The 19,919-nt window shown below is 40.1% G+C and overlaps 1 long non-coding RNA gene across 1 annotated transcript in view; it reads left to right on the top strand.

Annotated features, from left to right (window-relative positions):
- LOC105094508 (uncharacterized) overlaps positions 1-19,919 on the top strand; it is a 202,218-nt gene that overhangs the window by 14,683 nt on the left and 167,616 nt on the right. The window lies entirely within an intron of this gene.

The raw sequence follows: 19,919 nt of genomic DNA, 5'->3' as shown, positions 1-19,919 counted from the left end.
TGCTTGGCTCTGAAAGCCACTCCTAGACTTTTCTAGCTGCACGTGGGTTCTGAGGAAGATGGTTTGATCTACAGCACGAGCTGTGTCTTACTGGGCTTCTGCTGTCTGGTTGTCTGTGCTAATACTGTCCAGTCTCCTTGTATACAGGCTACACCTTGAGCCGTTTATAACTTTAAATGCTATAAATTGGGAGTTTGAGGTTTGCAGATACTAACTACGATGTGTAAAATAGACCACAAGTTTATACTGTACAGACAGGGAACTATATTCAAAATCTTGCAGTAACCTATAATGAAAAAGCATATGAAAACAAATATGTTTATATGTATGAGTGAAATATACTGTACACCAGAAATTCACACAACATGGTAAGCTGGCTATATTTCAATAAAAAAGTTATGGTAACCACGTTAAAAAAGGAAAAATAAAGGTGGGGTTGGGTGTAGCTTAAGTGGTAGAGCACATGCTTAGCAAGCACAAGGTCCTGGGTTCATTCCCCAGCACCTCCTGTAAAAACTAAATAAATAAACCTAATATCCCCCCCCCCCCCCAAAATTAAATAAAGTAAAAATAAAGAAGTGAAATAAATTTTAATAATGCATTTTATTTAACCTAATATATTCAATATGCAATCAGTATGAAAATTATTAATGAGCTATTTGACATTTTTAAAAACCAAACTGGTAAATTCTAATGTGTGTTTTACACTTACAGCACATCTCAGTTTGGACTGGCCACATTTCTTACGCATGGTGGCTGCTGTATTGGACAGTATGAGTTTGTAGTCACAGACAGTGTTTTAACAAATATTTTTAAATTGAAAAGCATTTTTGAATTATTTATTACAAAGTCAAGTTCTGATATAAATGGCTGTGACGTTTTCTCTTCAAGCCTTTTTCTTTATAAAGTAAAGCATTTCTTGTTTTTTTCAGGAATGGGAGGATGTTAGAGGCTTCTGGTGTTTATCAGAAAACACACGTTTTCTCTAACCTACCATTCACTCTGGACTTAACATAGCCTCAGTGAATTAGGATCCCTCCATCCCCACTTTGCTTTCTGTTCTGCTGTACCTTGAGCTCAGATCTTCCTAAGAACCAAGAAATGACCAGACTTGATTTTAGACAGTGGTTAGGATTTGACATGCTTGATTTGAACCCAATCTTACTGTAGCTGCACTTTATGTAGTTTCCACACAATCTTAGATTTTGGTGCCATCATCCTCCAGAATAATCTTCTGTGCTTATTTTTATGTGGTTGCTTTCTCATGAAGAAAAAGGCTACTTCTTACACTTGTAGACTTTCACCTTAACTCAACTGAAGGAATTCTAATGGGCAGTCACAGGAGGCAGAGGCACCAAGGTGGCTGCAGACCATCCCAGAGGCTTGGCACCCATTCTTGGGCTAAACATCTCATATTTGGGGGAAAGCAGTATCGCAAATACTTGGTCTATCTGTCATTCCATCAACTGGAACTTCAGTCTTTGGCATTTCCACACATCTACGAGAGAATGATAATGTTGATAGTCATTTGTCACTGAACATCAGCCATGAGCACCGCACTGCAGTAGGTGTGGTGAGATACAAACAGGACATGCCATCCTTCCTGCCCCCAAAGGGTTTAGCCTGATGGTGACGATAAGACTGATCCACAGAGTCCTAGTCACAGATCTGAAGTGATGGAGCAGAGGTGTCGGCACGGTCCCTGATGACCCTGAGGTGCTGTAAGATACCGCGAACAAATATTTGCCAAGGACAGTCTCAGACTGACTAGTGCTGCTGGTGACAAGGTGAAGACAATTTCTCTTCCTGCAGATAGCCTCATCTACCGTGAGACGTGGGCGGAAGAGTGTGAGACAGGACAGAATGGGGAAACAGAATTGCAGACAGACAGAGGGAGGGGAGACTAAGGCCTCCAGTCCAAGCTGGGCTCAGGTGTTCCAGAAGCAATGATGATGGGGTGGGCTTTCAAAATGGGAGTTCCCTGGTGGGAAAGGGAAGTGGAAGCTGCCTGGAAAGAAAGGGGCAGGCGTGAAGGCAAAGGTGCTTCTGGGGTTGGCGAGCCCTGGAGAAAAGTCCCACCTGAGTCAGTTATGTTCTCCCCAGATCGTCTGCTCCCGTCTCGGGGTGCTTGATTCAGATACTGCTGGTGTCATGTTCGCTACAGTTCATGGATGTTTAGAAAATTATTATAAAGTACTAGGAATGGATAATTTAATTTGTCACTATTACTTAAAAAGTGTCACATCGATGACTCTTTTGCTTTAATCGCTAGAACAGGCAGGCTCCACGTCATGCTGGTTGAGAGCTGACTCTGGAAGCCAGACTGTCTAGATCCAAATGTCAGCTCTGCCACTTAAAATTGTGATATTTATCCCCTCTGTACTTCGATTTCTCCATCTGTAATATGGGAAATAATGATAGCATCTGCCTCAAAGGTTGTTATTAGTTATAAAATGAGTTAAGATTTGGAAAGGGCACAGAATAGCGTCTGGTTCATGATGAGGTCCTGAATGTTTGTTAAATTAAATGAAGGCAGTACACAAAGTTCTAGTGGTAAGCAATAGCAAACAGCTTTCTGAGTGACTGGCATGTGATGATTTTTGGGGGTGGAGGGGGAGGGAATTTGCTTGTGCAGCTGTGTGAAGTCATTGGTGTTGACCACTGACATGAATGAAGACTGCAGTAGGCATCCTTGCAGTGGATTGTGCAAGTTTTATGCTTTATTTTAGTATATGCTAAGAACACTCTCTGTTGTTCCAAATATTGAAATGACTCATTTCAAAGAACTTGTATATGAAATATCCGGAAACGTAAGTCTCTTCTTAGAGACTATGTGAGACTATGTGTACATAAGTATCGGATCATATGTGGTATCTTTAAAAAAAGGGGGGTGGGCGCTATGAACTCATCTACAAAACAGAAAGAGACTCGAAGACTTAGTAAACAATCTTATGGTTACCCGGCAAAGGGGGTGGGAGGGGACAAATTTGGGAGTTTGAGATTTACAAATGTTAGCCACTATATATAGAAATAGATTTTTAAAAAGTTTCTTTTATATAGCACAGGGAACTATGTTCAATGTCTTGTAATAACCTTTAATGGAAAAAAATACGAAAATGAATATATGTATATGTATGCATTACTGGGTTATAGTGCTGTACACATTGTAGACTCACACGTTGTAATTGACTGTAGTTCAAAAAAAATCACATCATATATGAAAATAGCACTTTTGTAAGTAAAAGCAGAACATTTTGTCCTAGTGCAATGATTGGTTGGTTTGCATTCATGTAAAATTGTTAAGAAAAATTACAAGCAACATAAAAGTAAAGAGACTAGTGCAGTGACCCCCTCACATACCCATCATTTAGATTTTAACTGTTTCTTGGTTGAAGTGTTTTAAAGCAAATCTCAGAAATCATGGCATTTGAACCCCTAAATAATTTGATTAGAAAGTTAGAAAGCATATTTTCTTTTTTTTATTTTTAAACAATTTATTGCGATGTATGTAATCGACATGAAATAGAATGTGCATAATTGAAGTATGCTATCTGATACATTTCGACATATACATGCAGTATTGGAACCATGACCACAGTCGACATAAGGAACCTACCCAACACCTCCAAGTTTGTTTTCCTTTGTTCTCCTACCCAGTCATCTTACCAGTCCCCACCCCTGGGGAGCAACGACTATCCCTTCCGCAACTAGACAGTAGTTTCCGTTCCTAGAATTGTAATACAGCTGGACTCATGTATACCCACAGTGTTATCCCACCAGCGATCATCTTTTTTGATGTATTTCACCTATATTGAAATTTCCCCAGGTGCCCCCAAGTGGCTTTTGAAGAGCTTGCTTGACTCAAGATACAGACAAGGCCTACGCAGTGCATTTGGTTATCAAGACCCTTACAGGTCTGTTAATCTGGGATGGTCTGGGTTCCTACGTTAGTTCGAGAGGGCTTTATTGTGCGACGGACTCAAGGTCTGAGACCTGGTGAAGTCACATTAGGCACAAATACTTTTGTCAACAACGTTAAATTATAATTATCTCCCAACAAGTTTTAATGTCAGTTATAAGTATTCTAGGCATCGAGCGAGGCACTGAAGGCCCGGAAATGAATGAGACATGATCCCTGGGCTGAGAAATCCAGCAGTTTTTGGCAGTTAGGGGTGGGAGATTCTGGGGTCTGTCCTCCATCCTAATGCCCTCTTTCTAAGGGACACACATATGCTAATATGCTCAGATGAACACTGTGGAATCTCCAGTACAAAGCCATAGAATTAGAGGATGAAGGAAGAGGGTAAAGGATCATCAAATAAGTGGAGTGGGGAAGTCCAGAGTAACAAAGGATTGTTCGTATAACAGCACACCACATGCATTTATTTTAATAGTGTTAGTGTACCGTCCAAAATAAAGGACAATTAAAAAAATTTGAGCACAACATGACTACATCACATCTCCACCTTAAGGTATTACCATTTCTATTTCTGTAGTATCATTTATTTTTGTATCACACATTGTATTTGTTGAATATCAGTTGTGCGGAAGCAAATCACAGTGCCCAGTATGTGGGAAGGAACAGTCTTCGTGAGCCAGTGAGAGAGTAAGATCGAGCAAGGTCAAAACCCAGCAGTAACCAGGGGTCAGTCATTCATTCCTAAGGCATTAGTGGCAAGAGGCCATTACAGGTGAATGGGAGGAGGATTGGTGCCCATAGTTTTTGTTGTGTTTCTTTTCTGGCAGTTTGGTTGTCACAGATCTGTTCAGACCTTGCAAGGATTCCAAGTAGTAAGCGTTGAGGTTAGCTAGAGAATTAGAGATGAGAAAGGGTTAGCTACCAGCTCCTCTGTCTCTGGAACTTGTGCACTTTCTTTAGATCTCATTGACCAATTTGTAACCAGCTGCCCTTAAGACATGTTCTTATCTGTCTTGGTCTATTGTATCTCTAGTCCCTCCCATTGTGTCTAAGACAGAGTGGGAAGTCAGTAAATGAAAAGCTTCCTAGTTGTTGGAGAAAAGTCTTCCCTGAAGCTTGACTGTGTATCATAAAACTCTGAGGCCAGTAGGTTTTAGTCTGAAAAAGACTTGGAAATAAACGCCTTTAGAATCATTACATTTCCTCCAACAGACAGGTCTCCTACCATCACAGGAGCATCCATACACTTTACGTCTACACCCGTGGATACCCACATAGACTCACTTCTGGCTACTTCTTGGTCCTCTGAACTTTGCTATCTCATTTAGAAAAGGAAGTTAGGAAAGTGATGTGAATTGGAAGTTGTACATTACAGGTTTTAGGCCTTAAAAGATAGTTTATCATAGGAGGAATGTATCCTTTCTCCTGACATGCCTGGGTTTTTTTGTTATTGTTTTTGCTTTTTGTTTTTGGCAAGTTGTCCCCTCCTTCTGCAGCTCTCCCACTTCCTCAGGCATTCTTCAAGTTCTGTCCTTCATCTCACTTATTGAAATGTACCTCATTTGGGAAGGAGAAAGTTCTGGCATAGCTGGGAGCTTTTAATGGAAATCTGAGAGGAGACGTCGCTGACATGTTATAATGCATTCAATATGTTTCCGTATATCGCACGATCTCTGATGTGTTACCCGAGATTCAGAGGGACAGATGGGCCAAGGAGAAGGAACACTCCCCAAATGGGGATTTCTTTAGAAACCATCACTCCTTCCAAGGTGCTTTGAGCTATTCTTAGCAATTGGGGTTCAACACATTCACCCCCTGACAGAAGCAGGTTTCTGCCAGCACACTGCCTGTGGGAGCTTTGCTGTCTAGCATTTCGCTCTAAACAAGAGTCAAGCCAGGAGGCACAGCCTTAGAGAAGCCTAGAGCCACAAGCTTGAGTCCCTGTCTCCGGCTGTGTGACAGGTTCCTTGACTTCTTTGAACCTGTGATTCTTCAGCCACGTGAGAAGCAGTTTCTGTTCACTTCCCGACTCTGACATAAGTGATAAGAAATTTTTACGAAAGTGGTAGAGATTATGAAAGTCTCAGCATTCTTGGCAACTGTCTTTTTTACGCGTCTAGACTGGCAGTAATTAAGAGGGGTGTTTCTTTTCCTTTCTTATTTTACTCAAATCTCATCTGATTATTAGATGACTCGAAGTTTCCTCAAATGCAAACCATACATTCCAGGATAGTGTGAGATTTCATTCTGGGGTGAGAGGAATGAAACATAATGTGATTTGGCTGTAGCTTGGGGTTGAGAAAAACTTAAAACCACCTAAACGAAAATGTAGAGTTGGTATCAATTGCTGTAAGGCATGAACAATATTTTATAGTACAGTCACCCTAAGAGCATCTTTTTACCTTCTCTTATTTTATTTTTCTTCTTTTCCTACCCTGTCTGACTCATGCTATAACAGTTCTGAATTTATGGAATACTTTATACACTCCCTTTCTTATCCATGTTCTGTGAGCATGAGCCGTTTATCAGAATCTGCTTTTTTTCTAATCTTTTTTTTTTTTGACTTGCACACAGTCTAGTTGCTTACTTTCACCACACCCATATATTGTGCTGACAGAGGCTTGTTTTCCTTTTTTTTTTTCTTCAGCATAGTTTTCTCATCTAGGGCGTGTGCTTGTTATTGGAGTAAGATAGATAAAATCCCTATGAAAAGACGTACTCGGGCTGAACCCGACTGTATTCCCAGATTTATGGCTCGTTAGGGGAGGAGAGAACAGAGCTGTCTTTGGAGCCAGTGCCTTAGCTTTGCAGATGAGGCAAGAAGGACTTAAGAGAAAAACCCTAGAATGTATCCCTGGGTTCATTTAGCTTTTTTTTTTTTAGTGGAACTAACTAGAGCCATTGGAAGTACAGAAAATTAAGCATATTATCTTGTTTCTCTGAACTAATAAGAACATTCTTCAAACTGAAAAAATATTCTATTGCAGATTGCAGATCAGAAGATAACTTGAACAGGCAGTTTTGCTGGATCTTCACATTTCTCTGGAAAGTGTACAGTAGAATGACTATAAATAATTCTTTTTCCTTTTTTGCATTCTTAACATGCCGACCGCGTTGATCACTCCCTACCTCCCACTGCATACCTTCCCTGCCTCTGCCCCTCCATCCATCCAGCCTAAACAGCCATTGCAGACAGATCCTCATTAGCTGTTTTCAGCTGGCTTTTTGTTCTGCTGTGATCTCAGCCCATCTCCAAATGCTTGGCTGGGCCGTTGCAACCTCCATCCTGCCTGTGGTTCTCAGACTTGGTGTATGGCCTTGGTCTCCATGGAGTTTGGATATGGGTCTGCTCGGTAGATGAGGAAACAAGGGCTAAGTGAGAACAGCAGTGGGCCTGAGCTGCTAACTGGAGGCAGGAGCTCTTGCAGTTGGGGCTCGTTGATGTAGAGACCATGCCGTTCATCGCGAATCACAGTGACAAGATGTGACCACAGAGGGCGGCTCCTGTGTGTCAGGACCACTGAGTTCGTTCGCACCAGACTCCCTGCATTGGGGAACACTGCAGTAGCAGTGAGATGCGTGGGACTTTCCTCAAAGGAGCACCCCACCACGTGTCCAGAACTTGTCATTTTAGGATCCCCAGCCATTGTCTCACCCTTGTCTCCACTGACCTTACCTCTCACGCCTGTGTTGTGTGTGCCTTGATCTTCTGAGTGAGTGCACTGTTCACCTTCTTTATGACCTGGGTTTTCCTCTGGCTTAATCTCTGATTCTCCTGTTTAATTGGATCACCAAGCTTTCAGGTAAGGGTCCCTTCTTTGCTTCTAGAAACTTCTTCCACAGCACCTCCCATTCAGGTGACATTTCCTTCCACTCCTTTTGGGTAGATACAGGAAACTGTATAAGCTGTTCCTTAATCAGTCAAACTGTAGATAGTCTTTAGAAAGATGTGTGTGTGTGTTTAAATACAACTTCAGAATAGTGATTTAGCTCCTGATTCATAGCAAATAGGCATAGAAGAGTCAGCATGGGGTGGTGGACAGAGTCCTTGGCGGAGACCAGCAGACCTGAATTCCACACCTGGCTGTGCTAATAAGCATTGCTCTGTGATGCAGGACAAGCTACAGCCTCTCTGAAATCGTGGCTGAAAACTACTGAATCGAATCATTTGACACTGGAGTCTTTTACAGATGGTGTCCACATGAGATAGACCAGTTTAGCATGGGTTGGGGCTAAGGTGTGTGGGAGTTTATTATAGAAATACTAGATTGGATCTCTTAACTATCAACTGCAGTGTCTGGGGACACCTGAAAGATTGACTCCGTGGAAGGAAATGTACATGTTCACAGCTAGGAAGGAAGGGGTGAGAGAGGATTCCCGGGGCAGGGGGGATACACCATTAGCTGTTATTCAGGGCATTCTGCTTCTGTCTAAGGCTGCTGACATGACTTCCTGAGAAAACACTTCCTGTAGCATTTGACTGGCACGAGCTATATTTTTGTTTAAGATATTTTGCCCTTCTCTCATGGACCAATTAACTGTCATATTTTATCCTTCCAGGAGTATCCAAATATAAGGTTGGCTGACAGCCAGGATGCGAAGTCCTAGAGGATAATAGCTTATTGTCTGTGAGCAGCCTTGTTTTAAAGACTCTCTATTCAGTTCTGGCAGCACTTGTGATGCAGAAGATAGTTCTAAGGCCGTGAAGAAAGGTCATATGTTGGGTGTTAGCTGTACTGAGTATCCCAAGTGATTTTATTTTTCCACTGAACAGCTATTTGTTGCTATAGATGACCAAAACATTGACTCTGTTTCACTTTTTGCTGAAAATTTCACTGTTGTCTGAAAGCTTTGATATCTGACTTGCTGAGTGGTTTGGAATAGCCCACTGCAATCTTAGGTATATCCTGAAAATAGAGATAAATAATAGGAACATGTATTTAATCAAATTTGTTACTTCAGATTCACAGGCAACAATATCTTGATATATTTAGGCTTCTCTTCTGTAAAAAAAAAAAAAAATGACCTCCATATTTAAGAGGAAAAGCTGCTTTCAGCAACTTCAACGGGAGGGTGATTTTTTTTCATCTTTAAAAGCTCATTCAAACCAGCATATTAATGATTTATGAACAAATGGAGAATATAAGGGATTACATTTCTTTTGAACTGTACAAAGTTGTAAAAAGCCTAGAGAAAAAGGACTTGGTTCAAGATAAATGTTTGCTGAACTGATGTATTGAACCCTTCTAAATGCTCTTGGATGAAGAAAACCTCAAATCTGAACTCATTTTCTCTTATGTTGCTAAGCTTTTTAGAAGATGACTTTGAAACCTGAATGAGCATAGGTTTAACTGTAATTTCTAGCCCTTGATAATTCCAGTTGAGGATGTGGATCTACAACTTGGGTGCAAGAAAGAATGGCAGTCAGTTAAGCATCATAGCGCCCTAACAAGAAAAAAAGGAAAGAACCATGTGACTAGTCCTCTGTTTTGAATCCACTTTCATTATCTGACAATTCAGTGACTATTTAAAGAATATCTTCTTTGTGCTAGTGCATGGCCACATGTTGTAGCTACAGTAACAAAGAAGAAATGCATTCCCTGCCTTCAAGGAGTTTACAGTCCGGTGGAAGGGTCTGGACAAGAAAATGGAATATTGTAAGTCATTGTCATCACCAGAGACAAACTGGGCACTTTTGGAATTCGTGGAGCCCAATCAGGAAGGCCAGGGAAGCCTTCAGGGAGAAGGGCAGTCTGGACTGAGCCCTGAAGGATGGGTAAGTACGTCTAGGGGAAGGGTAGCCATGGGACAGGACTGTTGAAAGCAGAAGGTACGAAGAGCTTCAGGTGGCAGGAAGCACCCAGGACTAGAGCCGAGAGTGCAGTGGGGGAGAGAGCTTTCCTCAGCTTCCCTTCATCGTCACTGAGAGAACACATTCACTGTGGCTCCGCTGTAGCTCTCTGGGAGCTGTCACAGAGTGCGGATCAGTGGTCCCCTACTTGGAAAAAGTTCCTTCGTGTAAAAAATTTTGCACACATATTATATCCATTTAATTCTCATGGTAAACCTATGAAATAAATCACACTGTCCCCTTTTTGTAGGTGAGGCTCAGACACATGGTGATTTCGCCAAGATTACCTGAGTAATGAGCTAGAACTGAGTCTCAGAGTAGTTTCCTCTTCCCTCCCTGCCTCCTCCTCTCCATCTTCATCTCCTCCATCTTCATCTTTCTAATTACGGGGCTACCGTTTGTTGAGCCTCTGCCAGGGATCAGATCCTACCAAGCACTCTACAAACACAGGATCATTTAATCCTTATAGCAACTGGGATCACCTGTAGAGGACAAAGCCATATTCTTTTCACTCATCCTATATCCTGTTTTGTGAAGAACAGGGCTCACCCCTCTTCTGCCTTCTGTCACAGTTGGAAAAAATTGATTTGTGAGGAGAGGGGACATTATTTAGTGACAGTTCCTTTTATCTGAAGACCACTGAGATATTCCATCTTCTGGACACTGTGAATTGTATAACTGATCAGCTTTTCCTCTTCTGCTGACTGCCAGCCAGTTTTGAGCTAAATTTGTACCCCCCTCTCCCCGCGTCCCCTGCAAGTCCATAGGTCTTTTTGGTATGTATTTTTGTAGGAGCTTGACTCCTGTTTCCATTATACAGTATAATCCTTATTTTTCTTCTTTCTTTTTCTTTCCAATATCTAGTTTGTCTTGTTTCTGAAATAAAGCAGAACATCAGTAATTAGAATGTCTTTAAATTACCTGAGCATAGCATGAAATGTAAGCGTTTTGTTTTGTTGTTCTCTGCTGCTAGGGGTGAATCTGTCCACATAATTACCCTCACTCTTCACAAGCATGTGCTTGTGGGTTGGCAGTCCAGGAGGTAGGGGGCCCAGGGAGCCGAGGACAGAGTCCTGGCTTCTAGTCCAGACTCCCCAGATCTTTACCCATAACCTTACTCTAATCAGCCCTGTATTTCTTTTCTTTGAAGTTCACTGTTTATTCACTCTTTAGGTTTATCTTCATAAATTACGACAGCCTTGTCTTTGTTTTTAAACAGAGAGACTTAAGGAAGAAGTCAAAGCTCTGGCGTCCTATACACTGTCACCCCAGAAAGACGTACATGTAATTTACCGTAATTGAGAGCAAAGTAATAGGATTCAGTTTAGCTCTCTCCCTAAATGGAGCATCCAAAATAGCTGAATCTGATGAAAAATAGGGAATTTCCTGTATTTCTTGGAGATGTTTATCTAAGTCTGTCAAATAACAGTATTATTATGCTTGGGGTGAAGGGAAATTTAGTATCAAGAACCTGGGGCCTGGAGCCATATCCCACTCTGCCACTAGCTTTGTGACTTCAGGCTGAGGACTGTACTGCGCTGGTTTTTTAAAAATTCTTACTGATTAAAAGGGGAAAGAATCTCCTTAGTCTTGCGAAGGTGAATGTGACACCACGGCATTGCAGGGCAGCTCAGTGAGTGTTAGTTACTGTCGTTAGTCCAGCTCTGCTTTTCCTTTGTCTCTCAGCTTAGTTGTTCCATATCCTGGAAAGATTTTAATGGAAATAATAATAATGATTATTATAATAATCACTATGGGGCTTTATATATATAGTATAGAGTACTCTCCATATATTCATATATATACACATGTGTATTAAATAAATTATATAAATAGAATATTCTATACATGTTGTATAGAATAGGTATCGTGTCTGTATATGTAAGTATAGAGGTTCAGTGTTTGTGTTATTTCTTGCTGTGTTTTGCCATTTACAGGAGTTCACTTCCCTGGTCTTTCTTTCTCTTTAAGCACTTCTCGCCATCAGATTTACTACATATTTAACTTCTTTGTTTGCTCTTTGTTCATGCCCTGCTAGAATGTACACTGTGAGAGGCCACGGTGTGTGTGCGTGCGGGTTTGTTCATGCTACCATAATCCTCAACATCTAGAATATTGCCTGGCATGTGGTAGTTACTCAGATCTATATTGAATCAGTGAATGATCTTCAAACATCATCAAATTTTCATTAATATGCGTTTTGATGATACTTGAAAAAGAAAGGGTACTTGTTTGTCTGAGGGCAGCAGCTCTTCCCTGTGGAAGTGGGTGCTTGAAAGGCCAAGGGGAAGACATGGGTTTCAGGATTCTTTAAAGTGCTTGGTACCTCAGAATCCTGTAATAAATTAGTTCCAGTCTTTTTGTCCCCAGCGAGTGGAGTGTCCACCGTGAGCTAGAGAGAGACCAAATGGGAGACCTCCAGCATGCCTTCAGAACACTAGCCTTTTTTCTATTTATACACAAGGTTATTTTGACAGGACCAAGAAATACGAATTTCTTAGTTGGAATTCACAGATGTCCAGTGTTTTTCTTGTGCAGTGTCTGGTCTCCTGACCCATCTGGGGTCATGGAAGTTGACCGTTTGGTATCCAAATACCATATTAGTTAAAAACACTCTTAAGTCTTGATGGACAGAAGAATTCTAAGATAAATTCAGCTCGACAGATATTCACAGAGCACACATTATATGCAAGGTTTCTGCATGACGCAGAGATGAGGCCCCACGCCTGCCCTTCACGAGCCAACAATCCAGAGGAGGGAATGAAAAGAAATGCCAACACCCCGGGCTAAAAACAATCAGAAGACTTCTTTTCTTGTCTCGGTGCTTTGCGGATGTTTTTAATTCTTCTGATGATATTAATGAAAAACTTTCTGAAACTGCCTCTCTCTTTATGAAAAGTCTTGACTATCATTTGCTGCTGATCACAGGTAATGATGAATATTTTTACATTCTTTGGGCATCTGGGTTTCTGTGTGAAAGGGAAGTATATTTACAAATACTTCCCCTGTGGCAGATAATGTGCTGGGCACTGTCTCACCCATTGTCTCACATAGTCCCCAGATTGCATTGTGAGTCAGGTGTCATTGTGCCCACTTCATAGGTAAATAAGCTGAAGCCCAGAGAGGTTAAGTGATGATCCCCAAACCATGGAATTAACACATTCAGTTAGTAAGTGGTAGCTGGGCTCCAAAAAAGTTTTTGTGACTCAAGTCCCATGCATTTTCCTCCCCCGGCCCTTTTCTTGTTTACACCACAATTCACTGGATATAGAGGCTTTCCTCTCTGAGAAGTAACATTACAACATCAATTTTCCTGGTTCAAGTGAGAGTATCACCGTATACTATGGTATACCCAGGAAACCTGCTTTCACCTATATATTAAATCTTACCCTGGTGTATGAGATTTTTGAGCATAAAGTTTCACTTGAATTATTCATGTAAGAGCCGAGTTACTTAAAAGTTTTTCAAATGTCAACTACAAGTTGGTTATGAAATAGCAAAGAGACAAGTGGTAACCAGCAAGGAATGTCATTCCATGACTCTTGGGACCGGCTGGATTCTAGATGGCAGAGATGGTTGCCACAGAAATGAGCAAGATGAGTTGGAGTGTCATCATGAAACAGCATTTGCTTTGCTGGTCTGTTTGTGCTCAGAGCAGCACTGATGGAAAAGATATTCTTTTGGTCAACTTATGTGTCAGATTGTGTCCTGAAAGATGTGTGTCTAGTCCTGGAAAAACTGGGAAAGACACTCTAAATTAATAAGAATTTGAACCCAAGAAGAGATCTAAAAGAAATACATTTTTCTTACTTAGAAGGAACTGGTACCAGGGAAAACTGGAGTGCTCAAGGAGGCCTCTGGTCCTTTGGTAACATAAGACTAAGGTTCATTTTACAGAGAAACCACAGGGACCAGGGAGATCAAGTGATTTTCCCCAAGCTCCCACTGTTACTGAGTCCAAACTCATTCTGCTCACCGCATGACAGCCCAATAAATCGGGAGACAAGGTGTTGGGGCAAGGAATAATGACTTTATTCGGAAAGCTGGCAGACTGAGAACATGGCAGACTGATGGCGTGGAGAACCATCTTCCCCAAGTCAGAATTCAGGCTCCTTTTATACTAAAAAGGGGAGGGTGTGTGATTGGTTGTTGGAAACTTCTTGGTGTCAGAACCCTTTGTTCTTGCATCTGTCCAGATAGATCAGGTCATGATGTTCCTGTAAACCTCCAACAAGACAAATATTATCCTCTGTTCTGCAACTTTTTATCTGTGTAAATGGCAAAGTGTTATACCCTTAAAGATCAGAGCCTTGAGAATGGGCTATCCTGTCTTTTTCAGGATATGGGCAACATTCTTTTACAAAAGGTGCAGAACCAGCGTGACTAAGCACAGGAAACAGAGCACAGGGTTAGAGCCAAAGGAACAGAGCTAATATGGAGTCAGCTTTGTTCTTTCCTGTTACACCACAGCTGGTAAATGGTCTGAGAAATGTCGGAATCCAGTCTTCCCAGAACAGAGCTGTATCCTCCCATCCATGCTTTACTTAGAATTAACAAAGTATTGCCCTTTTCATATAACTTTTCATGAAAGGATTAAAGAAATTATAATGTGACATTTACTTGTATATGAGTGGCTGCTTTTAAAGTGCTTTCAACCAATTATGGTTTTATTTTTTCCTTGGTGGTACTAATTGACTTCTTTTCTTAAAAAAATTAGGTATAATTGACAAATAAAATTGTAATATATTTAAAGTCTACAACCCAATGATTTGACATACGTAAACATTGTGAATAGGTTCCCATCATCCAGTTAATTAACACATCCATCACCTCACATATTTACCTCTTTTTCAGTGTGTGAGACACAAGTTTTAATTTCTTGGCAAATTTCGGGTGTAGCATACAGTATTGTCAACTGTAGTTGTGTTGTACATTAGATCCTCAGACCTTACTCTTCTTATAACTGAAAATTTGTCCCCTTTTACCAGTTCCTATTTTCCTCACCTTCCTAGCAGCTACCATTCTATTCTCTGTTTCCATGAATTCAACTTTTAAAAAAAAATTCCATATGTAAGTGATACCATGCAGTATTGTCTCTCCATCTGGCTTGTTTCTGTTAGCATAATGCCTTCCATGTTCATCTACGTGGTTACAAATGGCAGAGTTTTCTTCTTTTTTAATGCTGAATAATATTTCACTGTATATCTGTATATCACATTTTCTTTATTCATCCATCAGCAGACTCTTGGATTGTTTCCATACCTTGACTTTTGTGAATAATACTGCAGTGAGCATGGGAGTACGGATATCTCTTAGAGATAATGATTTTGTTTCCTTTGAATATATACTCAGAACTGAGGTTCCTGGATCATATGATAGTTCTAATGGTAGTTCCATTTTTAATTTTTTGAGTAATCTCTACTCTGTTTTCCATAATGGCTGTACCAGTTTACAGTCCCACAAACAGTGTATAAAATGGTTCCCTTTTCTCTGCACCCCCCACTAGCGTTTGCTAGCTCTTGTCTTTTTGCTGATAGCTATTCTAACAGGTGTGAGTTGATATTTCATTGTGGTTTTGATTTGCATTTCCCTCATGATTAATGATGTCAATCATTTCATTTACTTTTTTTTTTTGGCCATTTGTAGGTCTTCTTTAGAAAAACATCTTTTAAGGTCTTTTGCCCAGTTTTAAATTGGTTTGGGTTTTTTTTTTTTTTTTTTTTTTTTGCTGTTGAGTTGTGTAAGTTCCTTGCATATTTTGGATATTAATTCCCTATTGAGTATATGGTTTGCAAATATTTTTTCCCATTTCATAAGTTACTTTCTTTTTCTTTTGTTGGTGGCTTCATTTGCTATGCAGAAGCTTCAGTTGACTTTTGAAAGAGAATTGGCAATTTAAAAGTAAGTTTAGCAGTCTGGTTTGAATTATCGTTAATTTGAATTTGTGTGACCCAAATTAATGGGATTTTACTTTGAATCTTTTTTTAAAGAGGTTAATATCACCATGACGAAGATGTTCTGTTTGATATCATGCTGAATTTAAGGGAGGCTTCAAATAATGCTTTGACAGTCAATTTTCCATGTCCCATAAAAAATTGTTTCCTTTTATTATTGACATATCTTAAGATCTTCTAAAGAACATTCACTTAATATTTTCTTATGAAATTGAGGATTCATTTATAGCAACCACCTTTTTATTTACTTATTATTTTTAAAGCTTTTCTGTTGGGTCTTACTCTGTTTGCAATGTTTTGTATAGAATCAAGAAAAAATAATATCTCTAAATTTAATTTTGTAATAAAGCCTGTTCAGTTGGGTTGAACAATCCCAATTGTGTGAATTTTTTTTTTGATTTACAATAATGTATAAATTTCAGGTGTATAACATAGGGAATGTTTAAAGATTATGTTCCATTTATAGTTATTATAAAATATTAGCTATATTCCCTGTGTTGTACAATATATCCTTGTAGCTTCTTTATTTTATACGTAATAGTCTGTACCTCTTAATCCCCTACCCCTATCAGGCTGTTCCGCTCTTCCCTCTCCCCGCTGTAACCACTAGCTTGTTCTCTACATCTGTGAGTCTGTTTCTTTCTTATATTTGCTAGTTTTATTTTTTTTAGATTCCACATATAAGTGATGACACATGGTGTTTGTCTTCCTCTGTCTGACTTAATTCACTGAGCATAATACCTCCTAAATCCACCCTTGTTGTTGCAAATGGCAAAATTTCATTCTTTTTTATGACTGAGTAGTACTCTGTTGTATGTATTTATACTACATCTTCTTTATCCATTTGTGTGAACTTTTTGAAGCTGTGCTTACCTAAGGAAAGATGCTCATTGAGCCTAAGATCACACCAAAGAAAGTGACTTTCTTTTTTTTTTTTTTTCCATTTTCAATTTTAATAGGTAGGATTTTTACAATTTGACTACAAAAACTGACTTTCCTTTAACTTTACTCTATAAAGGGCTATTAAAATGAGATCAATACCAGCTCTTGGGCACTGCTTAGTTACTATTTTAGCAAAATGCTTTGTGCTGATCTGGAGTATTCCTCTTCTTTTCCCCCAGTTTTATTGAGAAATAATTGACATCCATCACTGTATAAGTTTAAGGCATACAGTGTGATGGTTTGATTTACAAATATTGTGAAATAATTACTACACCATGTTCAGCTAAGATCTGTCTTCTCATAAAGATACAATGAAAAGAAAAGAAAGAAGAATAAAGGGAAATTACTTTCCCTTTGTGATGAAAACTCTTAGTATTTACTCTTAACAACTTCCCTGTATATCTTACAGCAGTGTTAGCTAGAGTCATCGTGTTGCACATTGCATCTCTCTTAATTATTTATCTTGTAACTGGAAGTTTGTATCTTTTGACCACATTTTTTCCAAGTCCCCCTTCTGCTATCCCCACCCCTGCCTCTGGTAACCACTGATCTCTTTTTCTGAGTTTGGGTTTGGTTTCACTTAGCATAATATCTTCAAGCCCCATTCATATTGTCACAAATTGTAGGATTTCCTCATTTTTAAATGACTGAATAATATTTCATTGTATCTATACCACAACTTCCTGGTCCAGTCACCCATTGATGGACACTTAGGTTGTTTCCATGTCTTGGCTACTGTAAATAATGCTGCTATGAAGTTGGGGTGCAGATGTCTTTTTGAGTTAGTGTTTTCATTACCGTTGGGTGTATACCCAGAGGTGGATCATATGGTAGTTCTATTTTTTATTTCGGGGGGAGCCTCCATACTGTTTTCCATAGAGGCTTTGCATCAATTTACAATCTCACCAACAGTGCACAAGGGTTCCCTTTTCTCCACATCCTCACCAGCTTTTGTCATCTCTTGGCTTTTTGATGACAGCTATTCTAACAGGCATGGGATGATATGTCACCACAGTTTTAATTTGTATTTCCTTAACTACTAGTGATGCTGAGCATCTTTTTGCGTACTCATTGACCTTTTGTATATCTTCTTTGGAGAAATGTCTATTCAGGTCCTTTGCCCATTTTTTAACTGGGCTGTTTGTTGTTCTGCTTTGTTTTGCTTTTGAGTTGTGTGAGTTCTTTGTATGTTTTGGATATTAACCCCTTATAAGATATGGGGGTTTACACATATTTTTTCCATTCCATAGGTTGTTGTTTTTTTTTCACTTTGTTGATGGTTTCTTTTGCTGTGCAGAAGCTCTATAGTTTGATGTAGTCCCACTTGTTTTTTAATTCTGTTGCTTGTGTTTTAAGTGTCACTGGATCATTTCCTCAAGCCCTTTCCAGCTCTAGAATTTTTTTTTTTTTTTAATGATCCATTGTTCCTCAGCTTCAAGGATTCCAGCATTTCAGCTGACAAAGTTGGTTTGTGCTTGGAATATCCTGTTGGAGGGATGTCATCTTGGGGGCCTGGGCTGATGAAAGTATGCAAAACCACAATCTTTCTGAATGTAGGGAGTGCCTAAAACGTTCATGCATTCCTTCCTGGGTTTGAAGCCAATTGTGGCTCAACAAAACCTAAGGAACTCTCCCTGGACTCTTCTAGGGAAGATGTCAATATTCAGTCAGGGATCCCTGGGATTTTGTGCATTCATGCTTCCCCTGATATGAAGTTGCAGATAATGGAAAGCAGCCCCTTTGAGGTGATCATTTTCCCCATCTGTGTTTTCCTTGGCTTGGGTATGGGACATGGAGGTCTCTGAGCCCTTGAAAGATGGGCTCTGTGCACGTACTGCTCAGCTCCTAGGCCTGTGTTGATGGAAAAGTTCTAAAAGAAGCAGAGTGAAACTGAGTAAGACCAAGCATTCACTTGTGGGTTTCCATGAAAGTTGCCTTTTTATTTTCCCCTTCACTAGCTTGTGGAAATGTCTCAGGGCTGCCTTATCTGTGAGATTTGTGCATGAATCAAAAATGTTTTATAGTTCATATCCCTTCCTGTTCTCCCAGGGCCTCAACCCATGGGCCGTCTCGTTTGTATTCCCTCGAGTTCATCTCCCTGCTGGTTTGAGGACTGTCTTAGGGAGTTAGAACATCCCTTCTCTCCAGCCCAGCAGCCTGTGCCCCCTGTAAGTCAGATACTGGATTGTGCTCAGAGTGGAAGGAGATTGCACTGACTCACATGGGAGGTGTCTTTCTGTATATCCACTAGCCTCTTTCCTCACATTTCAAATTCTTGAATTGAGAGCTGGAAGAAACAATAGGAGGCTGAAGGATTCAATGGAAAGGCCTTAGAACCAAGTACCGAGTACCACTCTTTCTTCTCTGCTCCAGGAGTTACTCTTATGGTTATGATTTTTCGTAAACATTGGCCTCAGTGTGGGAACAGGATGCCCTCCCCCCCACCCCCCGTAAACAATGTTCTTCTAAAGGACATTACTTTCCTTTAGAAGCAGTGCTAGTTCTTTCAGACCAAAGAATGTACTTAAACATTCTCAAACATCCTAACTAGTAAGTGGAGCATTACTCTGAGCATTTTTGAAGCATTCAGAGGTATTTGAGGTAATTATGTCCTATGTAAGTTTGGATAATTGAAAGCTCCAATAAGAACTATCTCCCCTCGCCCTTTGTCTCCACGTCATTGAAGAGCCAGACATCAGGCTCTCCTCTGATATTGCCCCAGTGAGTACCCTCTGAAGACTGATGGTGAAAATCAGTCCACATCTCATTCAGTCTGGACTTCAGAGCCAGAAGGAGAGAGGATAGGAGGATAGTGCAGTCAGCTCACTCACCTTCCTTCTGCTTCTGGATTCCTGCTGTGTCTTGGAGAAAGCATGGTATACTACAGTAGTGCATTAACCGATTCATCATTCATAAATTCATTCATTCAGTACTACCTAAGTGCTTCTAGTATGTGGGATGCTGAGCGCAATCTTAATGTTTAAGCCCTGAGAGTTTAGCTGTTCAGGATAAACATGTACACAAGTAAATGAATGGAAGTATTATATATACTGTAATAGAACATATGTGGGAACAGTAGAGAGAAATAGGTGATCTCTGGCTTGATGAGAGATGCTTGAGATAAGAGGGCACTTAACATTTCCTGTGGCTGGTCTCACCAAGGGATTGAGATGGAAATAGAAAGTCTGGTGTTCTCTGAGAAGCAGTTAATGCACTTTTCCAGGCATTCTTTTACTGCTTCCTAGAAACTGTT

Source organism: Camelus dromedarius, chromosome 34 (assembly GCF_036321535.1).
Source record: "Camelus dromedarius isolate mCamDro1 chromosome 34, mCamDro1.pat, whole genome shotgun sequence".
In the NCBI taxonomy this organism is placed as follows: domain Eukaryota; kingdom Metazoa; phylum Chordata; class Mammalia; order Artiodactyla; family Camelidae; genus Camelus; species Camelus dromedarius.
This window is presented reverse-complemented; position numbering and strand designations above follow the sequence as displayed.